At 36.4% G+C, this 23,783-nt stretch overlaps 1 protein-coding gene across 4 annotated transcripts in view; it reads right to left on the bottom strand.

The window, feature by feature from the left end:
* Positions 1–22,279, bottom strand: part of LOC121379108 (dual adapter for phosphotyrosine and 3-phosphotyrosine and 3-phosphoinositide-like) — a 54,713-nt gene extending 32,434 nt beyond the window's left edge. For 2 of the 4 annotated variants that reach the window (XM_041507580.1, XM_041507581.1), the window contains exon 1: positions 8,447–8,518. The gene's annotated coding sequence lies outside the window, so the exon portion shown is untranslated. Of the gene's footprint in view, positions 1–3,296; positions 3,373–8,446; positions 8,519–22,170 lie in introns of those variants that run through there. The other 2 variants (XM_041507583.1, XM_041507582.1) reach the window with 2 other exon arrangements.
* Positions 22,280–23,783: the final 1,504 nt, after the last annotated feature.

Genomic DNA, 23,783 nt, shown 5'->3' on the forward strand with positions numbered 1-23,783 from the left:
CAGGGTAGCACATACCAGTCATGGTGCACTGGCTGGAACGTGAAATAGCCCAATGGGCCCACCGATGGGGATCAATCCCAAACTGACAGTGCATCAAGGAGCGCTTTACCACCAGTGGACTACATCCCGGCTTCAGATTACAACAATGTCTTACAGAATATATATATATTATGGTATTGTCTTCAAAGTCCATAGATTAGAACAATGTTTTCACAGTCCATAAATTACAACAATGTTTTCACAGTCCATAAATTACAACAATATCTTCACAGTCCATAGATTACAACTGTTACAATATCTTCAGTCCATAGTTTACAACAATACCTTCAGTGTCCATAGATTACAACTGTTACAATATCTTCAGTCCATAGATTACAACTGTTACAATATCTTCACAGTCCACAGATTACAACTGTTACAATATCTTCACAGTCCATAGATTACAACAATATCTTCACAGTCCATAGATTACAACAATATCTTCACAGTCCACAGATTACAACTGTTACAATATCTTCACAGTCCATAGATTACAACAATATCTTCACAGTCCATAGATTACAACAATATCTTCACAATCCACAGATTACAACAATATCTTCACAGTCCACAGATTACAACTGTTACAATATCTTCACAGTCCATAGATTACAACTGTTACAATATCTTCACAGTCCATAGATTACAACAATATCTTCACAGTCCATAGATTACAACTGTTACAATATCTTCACAATCCATAGATTACAACAATATCTTCACAGTCCATAGATTACAACAATATCTTTACAGTTCACAGATTACAACTGTTACAATATCTTCACAGTCCATAGATTACAACAATATCTTCACAGTCCATAGATTACAACAATATCTTCACAGTCCACAGATTACAACTGTTACAATATCTTCACAGTCCATAGATTACAACAATATCTTCACAATCCACAGATTACAACAATATCTTCACAGTCCACAGATTACAACTGTTACAATATCTTCACAGTCCATAGATTACAACTGTTACAATATCTTCACAGTCCACAGATTACAACTGTTACAATATCTTCACAGTCCACAGATTACAACTGTTACAATATCTTCACAGTCCATAGATTACAACAATATCTTCACAGTCCATAGATTACAACTGTTACAATATCTTCACAATCCATAGATTACAACAATATCTTCACAGTCCATAGATTACAACAATATCTTCACAGTTCACAGATTACAACTGTTACAATATCTTCACAATCCACAGATTACAACAATATCTTCACAGTCCACAGATTACAACTGTTACAATATCTTCACAGTCCATAGATTACAACTGTTACAATATCTTCACAGTCCACAGATTACAACTGTTACAATATCTTCACAGTCCACAGATTACAACTGTTACAATATCTTCACAGTCCATAGATTACAACAATATCTTCACAGTCCATAGATTACAACTGTTACAATATCTTCACAATCCATAGATTACAACAATATCTTCACAGTCCATAGATTACAACAATATCTTTACAGTTCACAGATTACAACTGTTACAATATCTTCACAGTCCATAGATTACAACAATATCTTCACAGTCCATAGATTACAACAATATCTTCACAGTCCACAGATTACAACTGTTACAATATCTTCACAGTCCATAGATTACAACAATATCTTCACAATCCACAGATTACAACAATATCTTCACAGTCCACAGATTACAACTGTTACAATATCTTCACAGTCCATAGATTACAACTGTTATCAATATCTTCACAGTCCACAGATTACAACTGTTACAATATCTTCACAGTCCACAGATTACAACTGTTACAATATCTTCACAGTCCATAGATTACAACAATATCTTCACAGTCCATAGATTACAACTGTTACAATATCTTCACAATCCATAGATTACAACAATATCTTCACAGTCCATAGATTACAACAATATCTTCACAGTTCACAGATTACAACTGTTACAATATCTTCACAATCCACAGATTACAACAATATCTTCACAGTCCACAGATTACAACTGTTACAATATCTTCACAGTCCATAGATTACAACTGTTACAATATCTTCACAGTCCACAGATTACAACTGTTACAATATCTTCACAGTCCACAGATTACAACTGTTACAATATCTTCACAGTCCATAGATTACAACAATATCTTCACAGTCCATAGATTACAACAATATCTTCACAGTCCATAGATTACAACTGTTACAATATCTTCACAATCCATAGATTACAACAATATCTTCACAGTCCATAGATTACAACAATATCTTCACAGTCCATAGATTACAACAATATCTTCACAGTCCATAGATTACAACAATATCTTCACAATCCACAGATTACAACAATATCTTCACAGTCCACAGATTACAACTGTTACAATATCTTCAGTCCATAGTTTACAACAATATCTTCACAGTCCATAGATTACAACTGTTACAATATCTTCACAATCCACAGATTACAACAATATCTTCACAGTCCATAGATTACAACTGTTACAATATCTTCACAATCCACAGATTACAACAATATCTTCACAATCCACAGATTACAACAATATCTTCACAATCCACAGATTACAACAATATCTTCACAGTCCATAGATCACAACTGTTACAATATCTTCACAATCCACAGATTACAACAATATCTTCACAGTCCATAGATTACAACAATATCTTCACAATCCACAGATTACAACAATATCTTCAGTCCACAGATTACAACTGTTACAATATCTTCACAATCCACAGATTACAACAATATCTTCACAGTCCATAGATTACAACTGTTACAATATCTTCACAGTCCACAGATTACAACAATGTCTTCACAGTCTATGAATTACTTCTTTACATCTCCATAGATATTGCAAAAATATACCCTCAAATTATTTTCTGGCCAAAAGCCCAAATCTATATAGTATATTTTCTGATAAATGCATAAAAAGAGAATATTAAAAATAGTATTAAAGATAAAATCAAAAATAGATATTATTAAAAATAGTATTACTCTCTGACATTAACATAAATCAGGCAACATTTTGTTTAATACTGTGTCACAATTTATTATATGCAAGTATCAGAGGTCACTACACAATTCTAAATGTTAAATAGTTGCTACTAATCAATTTTCAATCAATTAACAACTGTTGCTAATCAAAAATTGGAAAACAAAATATTCCCTGGTACATCTATAATATTATCTAATAATTTTAAAATATATTATAGACCCAACTTATACTCACCATTATTTATAACTACATATTCACACAATCACAGGTCTTGAAAAAAGTTTATCCAGGAAGTGAAAATGCAAAAAACCCAACCCCAATGCTTATCTAAAAGTATGCATCTGACGAGTCCAGCGCATATTGGTGGATATCAATCTGCTGGGAATTGTTTGAAATGCTAGCTCAGAGTGAGTAATCAATCAACCAGTAATATGACAGAATGCCTTGGGCCCTTACAGGACTAGGCAAGCAACCATTCATCATTTACAGTTATCAGTGTATGGGTCTCGATTAATACAAGCACAAGCAGCTCTGCGTGAACATTAATGGACATACCCTAGTTTTTAAACACTAAGGCATATTTTTTACTATTAGAGCTGTTTTTGAAGTTCTGAAATCATACTTTACTTAGATTTTATTGTTTAGATTATCCATTTCTGTACATTCAAAGTGTTTTTGGTCATCCTGGTGTTTTTAATATCATGAAATGCATGGCTTCTTTATTTCAATATTTGATCAATAGGAAGAGAGAACAATTACTGTTGCCATATAGGCTATTCTTAAGGTGTTCCTCCCATTTTAAATAAAAAATAAAACAAAATAATAGGGATTGTCCCACTACGAACTGGGGATGTCACTTTTTCACACTGTAGGCAAACTGAGTGTAGGCATACTGGGTTGTAGGCAAAATGGGTGTAGGCAAAGTGGGTTGTAGGCAGAATGGGAGGGAACCATTCTTAATTAGGGGGTTAATTCATCTTTTCAGGAGTTTTAAGCACTTTCCAGGATGAAAATAAAACTTAAGCACTTTCCAGCGTTTTCCAGGATGCGTGCGAACCCTGTAATGATAAAGCTGCAAGGTAATCCTTTATATAATGCACTTTCCCATTTATAAACAGGACTGCACAGCTCCTGTAACATTCTGACATCATTGGCAACCAGCAATGCCATGGAGTTAATAAAATCTGTGTGGCACTTTTAATCCCTTAAAATACATCTCAGTTGTCCCAACTTCTCACACACCATCCCAAGCCCTCCCCTCAACCTGTGCTCCTCCATTAGTCCACCTTCTTTTTATTGTGGACTACATTCATTTTTGGGGGGGGGGGGGGGTTTGCAATGGACATTTTCTTAATTGCATGGGTTGCAAAACATACCATGGCTTTTGATGTATCAATCGCAAGCAAGTAATCTGGATGAGAAATATCTCCTAGTCAACTGAGAGCAATCAATGCTGTAACCATGCAAATTGCACATTCTCTGACAGGGCTCGAAATAGTGGCCTGTGAAAAGCAGTAAACTTTTTAGACCTTGCAGGTGAAATAGAAATTCAACTGCCAAAAAACACAAAAACAATTGCAGGTCCTTTTTTTTTTTAAGAGAAAGAGGACAACTATCTCATTATTATTTAGCTCGTGATTATGCATTTTAATTCCATTAATACCTTAAAATACATCTCAGTGACAGGGATCACCCTGTATATTGACAAATTAGCCAATTGCTAATTTTTATACAAAATGGCTATAAAATTTAGACTTTGGCTAATAAATATTCCTCAAATTAACCACATTTTAATTATTTTCTAAGAAAAACTCTACATTTCTGAAAATTGACTAAACAAACATTTGTTCCAGTGTAAGCCCTGAGTGGTGCTAATTTTTCACACACTATCTCAAGTCCTTCCATCAACCTGTGCTGTCATACTTCCATCAGGCCACATTTTGTTGTTAGCAGGACACATTTCTTTTCACCTGCTATTTTAAACAAAATAACAGCAAGCCATTCATAAAAATAACACTAACTTACTACAACCCTTTTAGCATTATACTCATTTTTATAAAGAAAAGATAAAGTGTGGAAACCACTATTTCCAGTATATAACAAAACCGTGTATAACATGTGTTCAATAGAAACTTGGGCAGAGAATTGATTCTCTAGAGAGCAGAAAAGGTTTGATAGCATTAGCAGGGGCGGATCTAGAATTTTATAAGGGGGAGCCAACTCCTGCAATTAAGAAGATGACCATGGCAAAAAAAATTGCCACTGAAAAAAATCCTGAATACATGCAAAAAAAAAAGTTTTGTGGAGAAGTAACAACTCCACAGCATTGCTGGGTGCCATGGGCAATTGTAGGGGTTGGGATGGGGATGTCCCAAAATTCTAAAAAAGAGCAAATTGAGTGTTTTTAAAGGCAGGTTAGCTCTGGCACTCACCAACTGCGAATTTTGAAAGCAATTTGGCAAATTTTATTTTAGTTTGGCAAAATAATTTCATGTAATAATTGACATTTTTTTAGAAAATAACTGACAATTTCTGCAATTTTTGAAGTTTAATTGATAATTTGGCAAATTGTTTTGCTCAACAAGGACTAGCCATGAAAGGCAAATGATTCGAGTTCTTAAAGAGAATGAGATCTGAGGGAGGTTTGGTGGCAAGCTGTTCAGAATGTTTTAAAATAAAGATGTCGTCTGTCATGTTACTTTTTTGCGGAATACTCTGCAAGAGGGGTGGAAGCCTCCAAAATTTATATGCGACATCATTACGAATGCTTTTATACAACAACGCATGTTATAATGCTGTTAGATAATCTAAGACGATGTCACATCCTTTCACCCCTCTTAAAGAGTATTCCATAAAAAGGCAAAATGGTAACCGGTACATTATAGGCGATTTCAGTGAAGTCGATATTGGTGACATGGATATCATCTAATATGTGCAATCGGTGTCATTGTGATGGGGTTTTTTTCGAGATTTTTGTCTGTACAAAATGTGGGAAAAATCTAATGGAAATTAAAGATAGGAGAATAATTTATCTAGTTGTTAACAATGTGGTTCAGACTTTTAAGTTCAAACTGATTGGGAAAAATATTATGTTTTACCATTTCGATGTGTGAAAGATTCTAGCTTTCAATGGTTTCAGTTTAGATTACTGCAAAACATATTAGCTACTAATACTTTTCTATACAAGTAGGGCCAGCAGGGCTAATTCTGGCAAAACCAGAAACTACGTCTGTGTTGGCACGAACTACAGATCTGACAGCAGAAGACATATATGCTCTATATTTTGAGTTATATTTTGGTAAAATGTGTTTTGGTTTTTTTCCACACATTTATTTTTCTTTTTGATTTTTATTTTATTCGTGGCCTACTACTGTAGCATTTACAATATCCAAATTAAATGCAAATGTGTGCGAGTTTCATCTATAGAAGGCCAGCCACACCAAAGGAAATCCCTTTCTGGACATTTTACCCCTCTTGGCACTGCCACAGTTTATTTCATCCGTCTTGCATCACCACAGAGGACTGCCACCCTTAGACTAGGTTATATACTCCAGAATGCACAGTTCTACCTTTATTCTCTTTGTGCTGCATTATTGTTTTATTTCAGAGACAATGCAGTTCAAGCTGCATACCTTGGCTGTTCTAGCATTTTGACTTCATCCCTGTATTAAAAATTAGAATTAATCTGTATAATTTAATAGTAATTTGTAAAGTAACATTTTTATTTATACTGGATTTCTTTTTTATAAAAATGTTATACATGAGTTGGTATGGGTTTAAAACTTAAGAACATGTTTTTATATGAATTTTAATTTTATTCATTACCGTATAAAGTTACATACCAATTCATCGGTTTGCTTTTGAAGCAAACGGCCTATATTATACAGCGAAGGACACATGGTTATTATTCAACAGAGAACAGTCTAGTTTTGATTTTAGCTGCACAGTTAAATTTCAATGTGATAACTGGATGGCTAGTTGAATTTGAGAAGAGCCAGTAAGATTATTCTTAAGATTGTGAATTATTATGATATATCGTGAATATCATAATAATTCACACTATTATACAAATCCTAAACAATTTTAAGCAGTGACTGCCATTTGACAGGCGCGATCACGCCCATAAAACATATCTCGCGGTGCAGAAAAAAGCTCCCTGTGACAAATTTGCAAGGTGAAAATTTTATACTGTTAATTTATATTGTTTTTGAGAAATTGAAACTGAAACCAAATGTTTCCTTCAGAAAAAGAAAACAGTGCTATATTCCTTAACACAAAATAGAATGCATGTCACCGAGAGTCATACTGTCTATCGGAATATTCTGATTATTCAGAAAACTTCAGCCTATTTCCATTTGTAATCAGCTGAGGTGTTCCGAATTATCACAAATTTGCAGAATGGGTGGGCGAGGTGTGTTGCTTTTGTAGCAATCTGGCAAATTAATTGTAACCAATGTCAAAATAAAACAATATTGCTATGCTTATATACTTGGTTACTTACTAATAACTTCCTGTTATATTTAATTATCGGTTTTACTACAAAATGTTTGCGTGTCAACTTGTCAGGTGATGGAAATTAGGGTTCGGAAATTAGGGTTTGCCGAATTTGTCGCGTACTCTTACTGACAGTGAAAACTTCAAAACAACAGTGATCAGGCATGACAATGACACTTGATGAAATCAGCTGAAAGCTTTGGAACTGTGCGCAAAGCGGACAGTACACGGCCAAAGGCCGTGAGGGGGAGGTCTAAAGCGTGAAGTAACCCAACACGGCACGAAAGCAGATTAGAAATATTGAGAAAAATGTATTTAGACCATCTGAGTGACAAAATAAAGGTACCTACACCCCCCCCAAAAAAAACTCCTCGGATTTGGACGATTCACAGAAACAACCTAAATTGCTTTCAAACCCGCAGATTTCCTCGGATCCATGGAAGATTGTCATGCCTGCGTGATTAATAATTAACTATTTCACAGTGGTAGTTATATAGCGATAGTCATAAAGTTAATCAGTGAGAATGGTTAGTAATTAATTATTAATGAGCAGTTAAAAACTTCAAAATGACAGTCACAGTGATTAAATTAATTATTATTAGTGGTAAAAGTAAGGATGGTTAGTATAATTATAAAAGACAGTGAAACATGAACAGATATTAATTTTATTGTTGTATATTATTATCAGTTTGGTAACATTTACAATTTAACAATTACGTTATGCTAATTTCTGAGGAGAGCAAAGAGTCAATGACTCGCAATGACTGAAGATTTTACAGACGGCAGTCACGGTCTTATAAATGTCACAACAAAACGAATACATGATCAAGCCTTCAAGGAATGGTTTTGATTAATTAAACTACACATTTGCTGTATACATTCACACTTACCAAGTTTTCAAAAAATATAACTTAGTTTCATAACGCCTGGCATTCCCCCACAAGACGAAAGATAACTCATCTTTCCGCAAAGGGAGACAACTCATTCTTCTAAAAAGGAGTACCAGACGTTTCGCCCCAAAACCAGTTCGTCCCTAGTGAGACCGGTTCGACCCCAGTTTCAGTTTGCCTCCAACTGATTATCAGTTCTCCCCAACTATTTATCAGTTCGCCCCCGACCTTTTGTTAGTTCGCTACAGACTTTTTGTTAGTTCGCCCCCGACTTTTTGTTAGTTGGCCCCCCGATATTTTGTCAGTTCCCTCCCTCAATAAAGATGATTTTAGCGGAGGTTGTTTTGATTTTCTTCGTTTTTGATCTTGCGCTCTACTTATTCTCATTAAAACCAGAAATTAAGAGGGAGAGGAGAAAGGAGAATGTGGGTTTCTTTGTCTGTGTGCTTGTTTTCAAGCAGGCAGGCAAACAGGCAGGCAGGCAGGCAGGCAGGCAGAAACATACTTTATGTGGGCCCAGCCTCTGATGTTCAAGGATGTTTCCCATAATAAATTGAGGATTTAACGGTAATACTGTACTATTATAATATCGACCAACACCAAACAGGAAACAACTGAAAACTGATTAGCAACTATACTGTTAGCCCGAGTACTCTGATTGTAAGAGAGCTAGACAGACATTAGGACATAAATACGCTCTCGTTACAGTCAGAGACCATGCTATGTAATTTTTGGGCAATCGCTGCCCACTCCACGGTAGTCAAAGATTTGCGCTCTAATACCACAACAATCCTATATTTGACGTCAAATACCATTACATCGATAATTTTCGAGTTAATTGATTTTAAAAATCCACATATTAATCACTAATACACACACTACAGAAACAAATCCAACAGCACCCACATTGAGCTAAACTTCTTGACACTCCGTCGCAAGAATTACAAAGCTCGCTGACATATATTGTAACCTAGGTCAGGTGATCGCCCACAGGGGCCGTCTCATACCAAGCGACGTTACAACATGGGTTCGTTTTGTGTTTCTGCGATGGAATGTGCGTACTGTAAAGACAATTTCGAGCATAAAAGTGGACGGTTTCGGAGAACAGGAAATTGTGTAGAGGAAGTCTAGACTGGCTAGTGGTGTTTTTAGGGAAGGGTCGGGTCATGCGTCCCCGGAAATACATTTTTAAAAACCCCAAACACAATATAATACGTGGGGAAGGGGACTGTTCTGATCGGAATATTACATATAGTCCTTCCCATCCTCAAACAAAAATGTTGTTTTTGTAAATAATTTAAGTTTGGTTTGACGTAAAAATAAAAATAAAAGTGTTTTGGAAATAACAAAAATATACTATTTGTGTGTGTAATTTAGAAAACAAGCGGCTCAGAAATAAATAACTTGTAAATTCCATAGTATCAAACAATGTGTTCCCCGTGGGGCGCACTATAAACATGTTTCTATTATCTATTACAACTGTGTTACTGTCAAACACAATTCATTAAAACTGTAGGTGTGTTTGCATGTTTAAATGAAATTATGATAATTAATGTGAGGCGAGATTGCAGCTTTGAAAAAAAAAAAAAAAAATCCATACAAGAAAACCAAAACAATCAGGGTGGGTGACAGCTCGCTAGATTCATCTCCCATATTTAACACATTAAAGTGTTTTAGTTCCGGAGATATACACATTTAATGATAGACTGTTAGCAGTTTTGTTCGCACCAACTTCAGAAAATGTCATCTTATTCTTTCATGACATCAACACCCCAATTTCAACCATAGTGACAAAATGTTATGTTTTCGACCACGGTTACTAAAAAAACACACAAAAAAACACACAACAACAAAAAAAAAACAAAAAAAACCTAGGGCCCTTTTTTCTGTAAGCACATTCGTTGGTCGATGTCATTACATAAAACAAAGCATGCTTTGGCAGGCCTGTAGGAACGAATAAACTTTTCTTGTTGTTCTTTTTGTTTAACATTTCGGTCACACCCAAACCCATTTATTTACAGGAGGTTACACATTCAGTATACCCTGAGTTAATTATTGGATCAATGTATGAATGAATTAATGAATGTTTAACGACACCCCAGCACGAAAAATACATCGGCTATTGGGTGTCAAACTATGGTAATGCAAACAAGTGATCATCAACATCAATATAAAAATTCAAGATTTAAATAAAAGGAGTGTAAAGAACTGTGCAAAAATACAAATATCACAGATAGATACTGACTTTTATTCAAAATTTCAATTTTATCTATTAACTGGGTCTCATTGAATAAATACAAATTTAATATACATGTGTCTGGGCCGTAGCTAGTGGGGGGGGGGGGGGGGGAGCAAATCCGGAAAATAATTATAGAAAGTTAAAGAAAATTCGCTTCTTAACCGTTTAAAGAGTTTTAGACTATTAACTATTCAGTTGAGCACCCCTACCTCCCACCCCCCACCCCCCAACAAAACATCCTAGTTACGGCCCTGTGTATAGGCCTACAGATGAAAACATTTTTGAAAGCAAAAATATGATTAAAAAAATATTCTTATGATACATAATAATAATTATTATTTATTTAAAAATGTTAATTTTTCAATAATATTTGTAATTCGAAGAAAATCATGCAAGTTGCAAGAATGTCTTCGTAGAACCCATATGTTAGGAACTTTTCTCGTGTGGCTGTTCAAATACAACCAAATATTTAGTTTCTAGACGATTTTTAAGAAAACATTATTTAAAAAAGTGCCCTTTCATTACATGGTGGTGGTGGTAAAGGTTTAACGTACATATATGCCACGAAAGCTTCATGCACGCCTGCCATGGGCTTAATCTCTGACTTCGCCAGTGACTAAGTCTAGGACAGGAGGGGGGGGGGGTGAGCTTGAAGTGGACAGAATTTGGAATACAAGTATTTAGTAGGGTCCAGCGACTGCGCGGACCAAATAGTAGACACCGAATATGGGCCGTGCTCTGATTGGCTGAATTTCGATTCCTTCGGTTCTACCTGGAAAAACCTAAGTCTGCGGAGAATAACTGCACCTAACATCATGTCCGGACTAAGAATTTAAACCCAAAAAAGTTTGACTGCTCGGCCGAAAAGGTTTTAAGGTGATTTGAGCAACTGAACGGGCGCCAAAGTAAAATGCGTTGGACTATTTATAAAAAAAATAAACATAAGAATTTGGAAGCTCGATCGAAAAATGTTTAAAGTCCAACTAAGCCCAAAAAGGAGGTTACCTGTCCTAGTTAAGGTTGGCGTCTACGGGGACGAGATGATGTAGCTGTCGTTGAACTGGGGCACCAACTTCCTGAAGTCGTGCGCCCATAGGCATTGGGCCAGTGGGAGGTACTGGGCGCCGGCGATGATCTTGATGATCCTGTGGACGGTGTGATTGTCCATCTCTTTGTAGAGGATCCCTTGTCTATACAATCCATCCCGGCGCGAGGTGATGACCAGGACCTGCCCGATTCCCCGTAGATCCCCAGGATGGATGGCGATCTGGTTGCCATCCGGGAAGGTCTTAAATTCTTCCTCTTGGATCCCGCCTGGCAGTTTGTAGGGATCCGAGACGTCACCGATCACGTACTTGGCGTACTGACTTTTGATTTTTTGCTTCGAGAGCTGCCACTGGTCCCTGGAAGAAGCAGAAGGCCGCGTCTTGGCTGGTTGGTCCCCCGGGGGGGGGGGGGGGGTCACGGCCTTCCGCTTGGCAACTCCAACATGGCTTATTTTCTTCTAACATTTTACGTGAGTCTCAAATTGTTTCAATTACTTTACTTAGAGGAAAAAATATTTATATATTTATTTTCTCCTCGTTTGCAGACGCGTTAAGCCTATGTCACAATCAAGCGTGGCATATTTACGCCTACCTGTGTCACAGTCAATACGATTATTACCAGATCATTCATTTTGAATTATTATTATTATGATTAGTAGTAGTGGTAGTAGTAGTAATAGTAGTAGTAGTAGTAGTGTTTTAATTTATTATTATTAAACGTTTTACTACTAGGGCCTAAGTATGTGAGATTGATGTAATCGAATGGCAAAACTCTCATTCGTGACCTGTGTGTGGCCCTTAAAAGGGCCGTGTTAATTAATATGGGTTGCTTCTGCTAACCCTGCTTATTTCTTTCCTCCCTTTTTCCCTTTCCCCGATTTTCCCTTTCCACCTTTTTTCCCTCGACGTCGCTTTTGGCTGCTTGATTTCGATCGAGATCGCTTTCGCTTCGTGCTACCATTTAAATTATTTTCTCTTCTGCGTCGTCTGGCCTCATCAAGGAGAAGATCTTCGGGAGCCTTGATAACGGATGTTGACAGAGGGTTGGTTGTAGTTATAGCGTTGGATGGGGATCTAGTTCGGGATCGAGAGGAAGGTCTCGGTCCAGGTGGGGGAGTATTGGAACGAGACCTTGACGTTCTCGGACTTTGCGTGTTCATTTTTTATTGCCAATTTACTAAAATAGGAATGACGTCAAACAATACGTCGTCTCTATTTATAGAAATTTATGGCGGACGTAATAGAACTGTCTTAGTAATATTAATTACGTCTCAAACGTGCATTCTAAAGAGTGTTGTGTTTGTTTTCCCCTTTTATCTCCAAAACATTTAACAACGAAGTCTTCTAATCTATAAACAATTAGTTGCGTGCATTTACTATACTAAGTAAATGTGTTTTAAATGCAACTTTCTTTATTTTTTCTATATTAAAAATAAAATAATGCATATTTTGTTCAGAAACAAAACCCACAGGCTATAAAGATTGTTTCGAGATCTGTATTTTTATTAAACCTGTTTTATCATACGCGTATGTAGGTATTTTAACAGAGGGAGACTTCATACACAATAAATAAAACATATCCAACGGTAAATTTTTGATATGATATATTTGACAGAAGGTACTTTTTATTTCTGTCATCTTTTAAAACTTAAAATTAATATTTTGTCAAGAATTAATAAATAAATAAATACCGACCTGTAAAGAGCGTTGTCTGCTTATTATAGAAATTTTACAGGGGTCAAGGTTAGTAGACCAGTTTTTATTTTAATGTGGCGAAGCATTGTAATAATATAGCTAATATTTAATTTGAATGACGTCAATATTGCAATGACGTAATTTTGCGTCTCCTTAAAATAACCATAAACCAGGTACATGATGTTTCCGTTTTAAGAATGCCGGAAAAATTCCAAACTTGTATCTCAGATTCGGGTTGCGCGCGCATCTCAACAAACCACTTGGTAGCAGACCGCATGCAGTTACCATGACGACTACGGGATTGGCTGAAAACAAACCGTTATTTGCATGGGAGTTAATGGGAGCAAATCGAAAATGCCGAAAACCTGAGCAACCTTTGGCAGTACAAATCATATTATGATGATAGACAGCACGTTAAAAGTTTTCATATTTCCAGTAGACGAGGCTGAAGAACATCTGTGGGCAAATGTTTGCAAAACGACTTTACTTATATATTTTGTACATTTGTTGTAAATAAAATGTGATTATATATTTTGTACGTTTCCTCCTTAAGACTATATGTCAAAATTACCAAATGTTTGACATCCAATAGCCGATGATTAATAAATCAATGTGCTCTAGTGGTGTCGTTAAACAAAACAAACTTTTTTTTCTTTTTTTTTCTTTTTGGGGGGGGGGGGGGGGGGGGTATACGTAATTAATTACCAACTGTGACTTATACTTGTAAAACGTCATTTTGGCTTAAAAAATTAAAATAAAGTTTTGTCGTCAAATCTAAGGCTTAACTGATTTGTCTTTTGCCGTGTGAAATATACTTCAGAATTTATATAATTAATTATCTTGTATGCTACAACCCAAAATTAGCTAATTTTGTCATAAGAAGAAAGGGGGCGGGACGTAGCCCAGTGGTACAGCGTTCGCTTGATTCGCGGTCGATCTAGGATCGTTATTTCTCGTTCCATCCAGTGCTCCACAACTGGTGTAACAAAGGCCGTGATATGTATTATCCTGTCTGTAGGATGGTGCATAAAAAAGATCCCTTGCTGCTAATCGAAAATAGTAGCCCATGAAGTGCGACAGCGGGTTTCCTCTATCAATATATGTGTGGTCCTTAACCATATGTCTCACGCCATATAACTGTAAATAAAATGTGTTGTGTCCTTAAATAAAAAAAATTCCTTCCTTCCTGAAGAAGAAAATGCTTAAACTCGAGATCGGTTATCTAGCTTAATCCATAGGACGTTCTCATGAAGTGTCTCCTCAATGGACACATTCTGTTTTTTTTTCTTTAAATTAAAAAAACAACCAGTATCCCACAATATCTGTCAAAGGCTGGGTAAATATTTTGTCTTTGGAAAAGTGCATATAAAAGATCCCTTGCTGGTACTGAGGGGAAAAAAGAGCAGTGGATTTACGTTATGCCTGTATATCCGAATTATCAAATGTTTTACATCCAACACTGACCACTGGTTTATAAATCAATGTACTCTAATGGTGTTGAACAAAATAAACTTTACTGAATTGCTACATGTATATATCCAAACGATTCAATAGGATATATTTCTAAAAATACAGTAACAGTAAAACTAACTTCAATCATGTAAATAAATGAATATTCTAAGCAAAACGGAAAAAGTATGTTGTTGTTATTATTTCCCTTCCGGTCCAACTGCAGGGGATTATAAGTTTCCTTCTGCCTGTCCCACATATAGGTTTCCGAATGTTTTTTTTCACAGTGCCTCGAGATATTGAGGTGAAATTTTGTATATACCGTTATTGTATACTTTTACAGATCAGTTTTGACTTTCATGGCGATACACCCATTTTTGGCAGAGTTATTATGGCCCTTGAACTCAGGAGATGTGAAAACAAATTCCGACCCCCCCCCCCCCCCCCCCCCCCCCAATGCTACAATATGCTGAGCTGAAAGTTTGTGTAAAGCTTTATCATGATCTGTTACAGATCAAGTTTAACTTTCATGGCGATTTAGCAGTACTCTCAGAATGTTTGTTTTATTTTTTATTTTTTAACAGAACAAAGTACCTTTAGTATTATTTGAAATATACACACGTATAGATATATATCTATGTTGGACACTTGCGTTGGCCGCAGGTGTACAGGACGTATTAGAACTGGGGAACCAGTAGTTGTCTGCCCCTTCAAAATACTTAGTGTATAAATACTGATGGAAGGAAATAAGGGAACACGTGGAATTATCAACCAGATTTCATTCTCTACTAGCGTAGTAATGTCTATATTCCATACAAAGTTGTAGTTGTGGGGTTGAATGTCAGGGGTAGTATCGAAGTAGGGCTAACTGCCGGTAACACGGCCAACTTCTTACACTACTGATTGAGGATTTTGATTGCAGTCACTATTTGCTGCTACTATTTTTGTGATCCCTTATTTCTTTCCATCAGTATAATATAAGTCCGAAATCCGATCTTTCACGATATTTGACTTGGGGGAAATAATCTGGTAGGTATCAGTAGAACATATTGCATCTCACAGGGTCAAAGTTCGATGTACACCGTAAACAACGCACTAAATAGGACCATGCCAGTCACTAGGGAGATGTGTGACAGGATTTAAAGGTCCTATGTCAAAGTTGAAACTAGAATATTTCGTTATTTTCACATTTATTTTAATAAATAACTACAAATTAATCAATCCCACGCATACTTTGTCCATAATTAACTCTAAAACAATAATATTTAAGTCTTGTAGGCTAATGGACGACAATAGTGATTCCCCGAATAATGTGTGTCTAAATATAGCATGGCCACCATCTGTATTTCTTTTGTCGGTTAACCGCAAAAACTTTCTGGGTAAAACTAGTGTGTTGAATGTGTACGCATAAAAGAGTGACGTCATTAGTTAATGTGTGTGACACACTCAAGAATTTCCCCTAATTTAATGTTGTTTTTTAAAACTAGTAAATGGATTTTTGTTGTAATGTATATAGGCATATAGCTCAAGGTATAAACTTTGTTTCAAAGCAAAAATTAATAAATATTTTTGGTGGGTAGCATACCGCCATTATTGCAACTTTAACATAGCACCTTTAAGACTCATATAGATTGTATGCGGCGCCTGCGTCTGATGCGACTGCGGGTTGCGTTTTGGGCATATATACCATGATTATTTACTGCGGCTGGCCGCATGCGTTCTCGCATGCATTACATCTAGTCTAGACGCTATCATTGAAACTAATCTATATATATTTTGATTTTTTTTTTTTATCCAAACCGCACGCACGCACCGCATCCAGTCTATGTGAGCCTTAATTCTAATAAAATGTTTCACCAGGCCAGTGAATTCAGTTTTCTGTAATTTTATTTGAAGTAGAATCATTTTACCAAGTACTATGTGCTTTTTTTTCTTTTCTTTTTATCCCATTGCCCCTTTCCTTTCTTTTCTTTGAATTCCATCTCATTTCTTCCCAATTTGGCAACTCCTCCTATCTTTCAATTTCTTTCGCAGTTCACCTCCCCATCCCAGCCCTTGTCTTTCCAGCCGCAACAGATGCTTGTCTCTTGTGGCTATCTGTGCCACACACCTGTCATTCCCCATCGGCTTTTAGCTGTGGGCTTAGTCTGACCACTTCGGGGAGTGTTCAGTAGTTACTTCTGGCATTGTTAAGAAGTACTTGTAACCACCTACTATGCACCCCTACTATCGTGTCTTTATTGTAGTAAAACAAAAAGATCGAGATATAGGTATTGTTTTTCCGTCGACGGCGGAAACTTTTGCCCTGGCTGGGGACTCGACGTTTACAGGAACTTATCGCAGACGCCTGTGTAAGGGAAACGGATCCGGAGGCATCAGTGCATCACAGACCCGAAGTAATGCTCATGAATTGTCATTTTCCACGTGTTACTATCCCATGGATACCGAGATGATATTCGACGTCACGTTTGCTGAACGTTATACAGCATAACAAATTATAATAGGCCTTCAAAACACCACTCCTATCTGATGGTTGTATACCACCACATCAAATCCCAAGTTAAAATATGGATAAATATGCAACATTCAGCCAACCATTGATTAGTCCCCTGCCGGTCCAACCGGAGGTGACTATAGGTTTCATCTCCGTCCTGTTTGTCTGTCCGTCTGTCCCAGATACAGTTTTCCGGATGTTTGTTTTCAGAATGCCTTAAGATATTGAGTAAGATACGTAAGATATTACGTATAACTTTATAATGTACTGTTACAGATACAGGTTGACTTGTATGGCAATTTACCCATTTTTTACTTAGGATATGTGAACATTTGTTTTCCGGATCTTCTTTCCTTTGTTTTTTTTCCCACAGACCTTGATATATTGACCGGGAATTTTGTGTATAGCTTTATCATGTACTGTTACAGATCAAGTTTGACTTTCGTGGCGATTTACCTATTGTTTTTACAGAGAACTCAGGAGATATGAAAAGTTGTTTTCCCTGACTTTTGTTTTGCAATACCTAAAGATATTGAGATGAAATTTTGTATATAGCTTTATCATATACTGTTACTGGTCAAGTTTAACTTTCATGGTGATTTACCTACTTTACATAAAGGTATGGCCATTGAATTTAGGAGATAAGACAATGTTTTGGTCACCGGTAGGGAACATGTATTGCTTTAGCAGTACTCTCAGAATGCTTGTTATAAAAAAATAAAATAATAATAATAATAATAATAATAAAAATGCATAGATACGCACAGGCGTACGGAGACACATAAATGGAATCTACCATTTGCATAGAAAGTAATTGCTACGGATTACGTATATGAATACGCATACTATTACGAAGGAATGTATTTTGCACATAATTTTAATAGGGTTATAAATACGCTTATTGTGACACTTAGTCTAGACATTGAGAGTAGAAGTCAAGGTAGGGGCCTATATATATATATATATATTTGCATAGGGCCTACATATGTGCAAATATACCATACCATAGCTGTAAATATTGCCATGCGAATGCTTAGTAAATAATCCACATGTGCAAATACGTGAATTGTCTTTTTTTAAACATAGAATCTAGATGTACAGTTCAGACCATATTTTCTGCCCCCCCCCCCTCTCTCTCTCTCTCTCTCTCTCTCTCTCTCTCTCTCTCTCTCTCACACACACACACACACACACACACACACACACACACATACACGATCCGGCCCTTAGAGAAGGTAGTGTGTGTCTAGTGGGGAGGTATATGTGTCGGGGAGCACTTATTTGAAATGAGGTAGCAGTATTATACAGTTGGCTCCCTCGTGTACCAATAGCTCACGAAAAAAATTCTCTTGTTGTTTTTGCATAGTAATTCTGGCAATGATAATAATTATTGCAAGACGATTATACGATTATTGAAAAGCGATTAGTAATGTTACAGTGTTAAATACGATTCATTATTATCTTTCAAAATAAAGTTGTTGGAAAATGTTTTTAATATTTATCTGGAGCTAACATAATCCCACTGAAGTTGAAACAATGTAATCTCAGTCTAAAAAAAACAAAAAAACAACCCCCCAAAACAACAATCTTTATAAAAGGGATCCATGATTTTACAACGTAACGGTTGACATACACGAGGGTGCTTCTTTTGCGTCCACGCGTCGATCATAAAAAATTACGTCATTTCTGTCTGTCTGAAAGCAATAGTTGCTTTTCTTTTAAAGCTTTTATTATTATTATTTATTTATTTATTTTGTATACAGGTTAGTAATAAAAAATGAGGATTAGGGTTAAGGTTATGAAACAGGCTAGCCCACTTTAACCCCGGGTATAGTTTGGCGGGGGGGGGGGGGGGAGGAAAAGGAGGGGTGTAATAGAGTAATTTATTGTAGTTGTTAACAATTTAGTTCGGACTTTAGTACGGACTATAAGTACCTTGCCACGGTATAGCCGGTCCCCACCCCCACCCCTTTTTAAAGCGCTTACCCAGATAGCACAACTACAATGGCCAAACGTCGCCATAGTTCGCACTATCGCCGTCGCCGGCCTCATGTTGACAAATGGTTGAGTCGGGACAGAAAATATTTCCAGCATTAATTTTAGGAATTTAACCAATCTCGTAAGTATGTAGAGCACGATATAAAATCCTAATGAATATGAATATTTTCTACTTCAGAAAATGTATGGATTTATAAGTGAAATTACAAAGGTTTTGTGTAAATCGTAATTTTTTTTTTTTACCGCATTGAAGCATTTGCGCCAAAATTACTTCTGCTTGAAGAGGTCGGCTCGACGTTGGTACAACATTGCACCGACTTTAGCAAAAGACTCAAGTTAGAAAAACAAATAATTATATTTGGTATGATTAATAGTGAAAATAGCTTGAAAACTTGTAAACTGGCTAATACTATTATTATCAACATTAAATATTTATAGTATGGAAAATCAAAGCCAAAGATTAAGTCATTATAAATATTTTACAAGGGAAATTAAAAAATAAATAAAAAATTGTATCGTCAACGTCCCTATCTGCGTTATGCTTCTCAACTCCGTTCAGTTTGTTTTCTCGTGCACGGTTCGCGCAATCAACATCCCATTTGTTGTTGTTTATCAGGCCCGTAGCCAATGAGGGGTCGGGGTCACCCCCCCCCCCCCCCCCAACTACCGGTGGCTTTTTTTTTTCAATATGCCCCCGGACCCCACTGAGCTCACCATAAGCCTAAACGATCCCCCCCCCCCCCCCCAACCTAAAAATCCTGGCTAAGGGCCTGTTTATTTATGAGGTTTTTCTTAATTTCTAGAACAGTTTCATTAACAATAAAGTTCAGACAAGTATATAAATACAAAACTTTACAAATCACTAAAACCATTAATGTTAAAAAGTCATTTTTGTTTATTCCGAAAAATTACCGATATTAGGTCCACATAACTGGTAGAAATTTACTTAAAATGGAGAAAGATGAATTGAAATTCAGTTCGTGTCACATGACCTCACACCTGCCAGATCAACAAGGCCAAATTATTTAATTTTTATAATTTTTAAGACGGCCCCTGTTAGGATTTGTTTTCAATTATTATATTTAATCTGCAAAAGGTATGCTACATTTTTGTACCTCTACTGTAGTGAATAGTATTCATAATCCATTCATAATAATTGTAAATAATTTTGAGTGTATAAAGTGTAATAATTCAATTTTCTTTGCGTCTATACACTTTACGGCAATCTGATTGGTCCAGAGGTGCTTACTTTTTTTCGTTCATATTTTGATAAATTGAAAAAAATTAAGCCACGCCTACTACCCCCCCCCCCCCCCCCCCCCCCCCCGACTCGCACTACGTTTGTGCAACAAGCCGGATTATTCAGGCAACCATATTTAAAGTCCGAACCAAATTGTTAACAACTACGATACATTACTCTCCTACCTTTAATTACCATTACATTTCCCCCAAATTTGGTCCAGTCACAAGTTGTGAAAAAAACATTACAGAGACACAGATTCCACATATGAGATTATAACGATGTCACCAGTATTGACTTCGCTGAGATAGCATAGGGCAAAATACATGCAGTTCTCTGCCGTCTGCCATTTTGTTTTTTTATGGAATACTCTTCAAGAGGGGTGAAAGCCTCCAAACTATGTGACATAATTAATATAAAATCAATGATCTCTAGTGGTATCATTAAATAATATTATTAATAATAATAATAAAATTAATATGACGTCATCACGTTTGCTTTTATATCATAACATGTTATGACGTTGTTAGATGAAGTTATATCCTTTCACCCCTCTTGGAGAATATTCCATAAAAAGTAAAAATGGCAGCCGGCACAAAATTAGGGCAGTGACCCCAGTATTCGACCAGTGTATTTATTTAATTACTATACTCGTTTAAACTGAATAGTATATAGATTTTCCCAACGTATTTTGAACATACGCGACAGGGTGAACATTCTTTATAAATGTGTTTAATGTTTTTATTTATAATCAAATGGAGCTGGCAATGCAATGTGACCTCGGTCATTATAATTTCAATCACGTGACCACGTGATCAAATAATGACATATGATAGAGAGGGTTTCCCCAGTATTCGACCAATAGAAAAGCTTGAGGATCATTCCCAAAATAAACTCCCAAGAACCACAAATTTACTAATTTTATGTATTTTGGTGCTGTTTGTCAGGACTTACACAATTATGTTTTCTTTTATTTTCAGTCTAATATCATTTTGTAAATTGTTCACCAGAAAGTAATTGTGCGTGTGTGAATGTGTTTATAAGCATGTCCGTGCGTGTGTAAATGCATGAATATGTGTTACAGTTGTTAAAATCAACACTTTTTGGATTTAGTTGTTTGATATATGCTGCATTTACTATAAAATAAACTTCAAAGTTTAGTTTTATTAGTTAATTAGAAAATGGTCGAATACTGGGTCAGCTGGTCGAATACTGCATACTGTTCCATTCGGCACTCAAACCTACTCTAGTTGGCGTATACCGCATGAACAAAACTTGGGTCTATCCAATGAATAGCATTGCCAGTAAGTATTTACGAAGAAAAACTATGAATGGTTGTAACAATAAACCATATCAGTATATACTAGAAAGTGAACATTGCAATTGTTTATATTGTTGTTAACCATACACACACACACACACACACACACACACACACACACACACACATACACACACACACAGAGAGAGGGGGTGGGGAGATAGAGCACAGCACAGACACACCTGGTTCACCAGAGGTTAATATTTAATCACTGTTGCTATACTTGATACTTCTTTACTTACTGTCACTGCAGCTGTCATCGTCATTGTCATCATCACTGCTTTCCTCTTCGTTGTCTGTGTTGTATTGGACCTCTTATAGGATATCAGCCAATGTAGGTGGTAGGATTTCCCCATCACACCACTTTGGTTCCAATCTTTCTCCATGTCCATCAGCGGCAATCCACCCATTATTGTTTGTGGGTTCAGGAATATCGGGTTTGGGTGTATGGGCTCTCTTCCAAATCCCTACTTCATAGTTTACCCTTTTAATGTGTTCACGCAGGCAAAGTGGCGGCGGTGGTAACGTTGACAGGTTAACATTTTTCCTGGGGTCAGCCCACACTTTGACATTAACATAGACAAACGAAGGTCATCCACTTTGGTAGTAGATGTCATCTGATAGATTCTGCAAGTAAATGCTTCAAAGCTAAGAAAACGATCCTCAGTGACTTTCCAGAACTCGCCAAGCTTCTGAAATACCTCTTGATATTTTGGTTTTGTCTGAATAAGTTTTATTGGCTTTACTGTCCAATTCCTTTAAATGCTTTTGTTGTGTCACATTTGGTGAATGCACGAAGTCCTAAAAGAGCGGTGCAATAAACTGGAGTAAAATCATCAGCTAACTTTGAAATGTCCCATAGCTTTCTTTTGTTACCAGATCCAGTATCGAACAAGATGTGTGTCTTTAAATTTGATACCTAGCAGAGCAGAATGAAAAAATATATCACTGTCTGGACTTTGACACGCACAAAGTCAAAGTTCTTTTTCTCTGCATATCAGAATCACCCTTGTGTCAGTTTCTTCTTGGTCAGACTCTAACATGGGTACTTCTGACATGAGAACAGTTTGCCCATCAGTAGATATGAAGCTATATGCTTTAATTTCACAAATAGTGATGGCCTCCTTATTGTGCAGTTTTGAGCTGAACTCATTACTTCCCCAGGTCTTCATGATCAGCCAGGCCTGCTCTCTCTCTCTCTCTCTCTCTCTCTCTCTCTCTCTCTCTCTCTCTCTCTCTCTCTCTCTCTCTCTCTCTCTCTCTCTCTCTCTCTCTCTCTCTGTGCGTGTGTGTGTGTGGTTAACACCAATATAAACAATTATAATGTTCATTTTCTAGTATATACTGATATGGTTTATTGTTACAACCATTCATAGTTTTCTCATAACAGGAGAGGTTTTTGTTTGTTTTTGTTTTTTGCTAATACCATGCAAACCAATTTTAAAAACATTAATAAACACCAATTTATTTGCACGTGCTGTAAAGTATCTATCTTACAGTTTTTAAGTTGTTAGCATAAAAATAATTGGTCAACAATAAAGTACTAATCAAATACTTGATTAGGTGTAGGATTCTGAGCGTAGTCTGAAATCCGTGACCTTTTGACCTCTGATGACCTACTTATTGACCCCAATTGAATATTTCACTGGTGTGCGTGTACATCTCACCAATATCAATATGTGGAATGTCAGCTTGCTAGTATACAATGATCTGGTTTAGTGATATGACCATTTATATTTCCCCTTAGCTACAGCTACATTTTTGTTAATTTTAAAACTACGACCTTTTTCCATTTGTCACGCAAACACTACTTTACAAAATAAATGAACACTAACACTTCGGATTTGTTGCAAGA

The sequence above is a fragment of the Gigantopelta aegis genome, chromosome 8 (genome assembly GCF_016097555.1).
Source record: "Gigantopelta aegis isolate Gae_Host chromosome 8, Gae_host_genome, whole genome shotgun sequence".
Classification (NCBI taxonomy): Eukaryota; Metazoa; Mollusca; class Gastropoda; order Neomphalida; family Peltospiridae; genus Gigantopelta; species Gigantopelta aegis.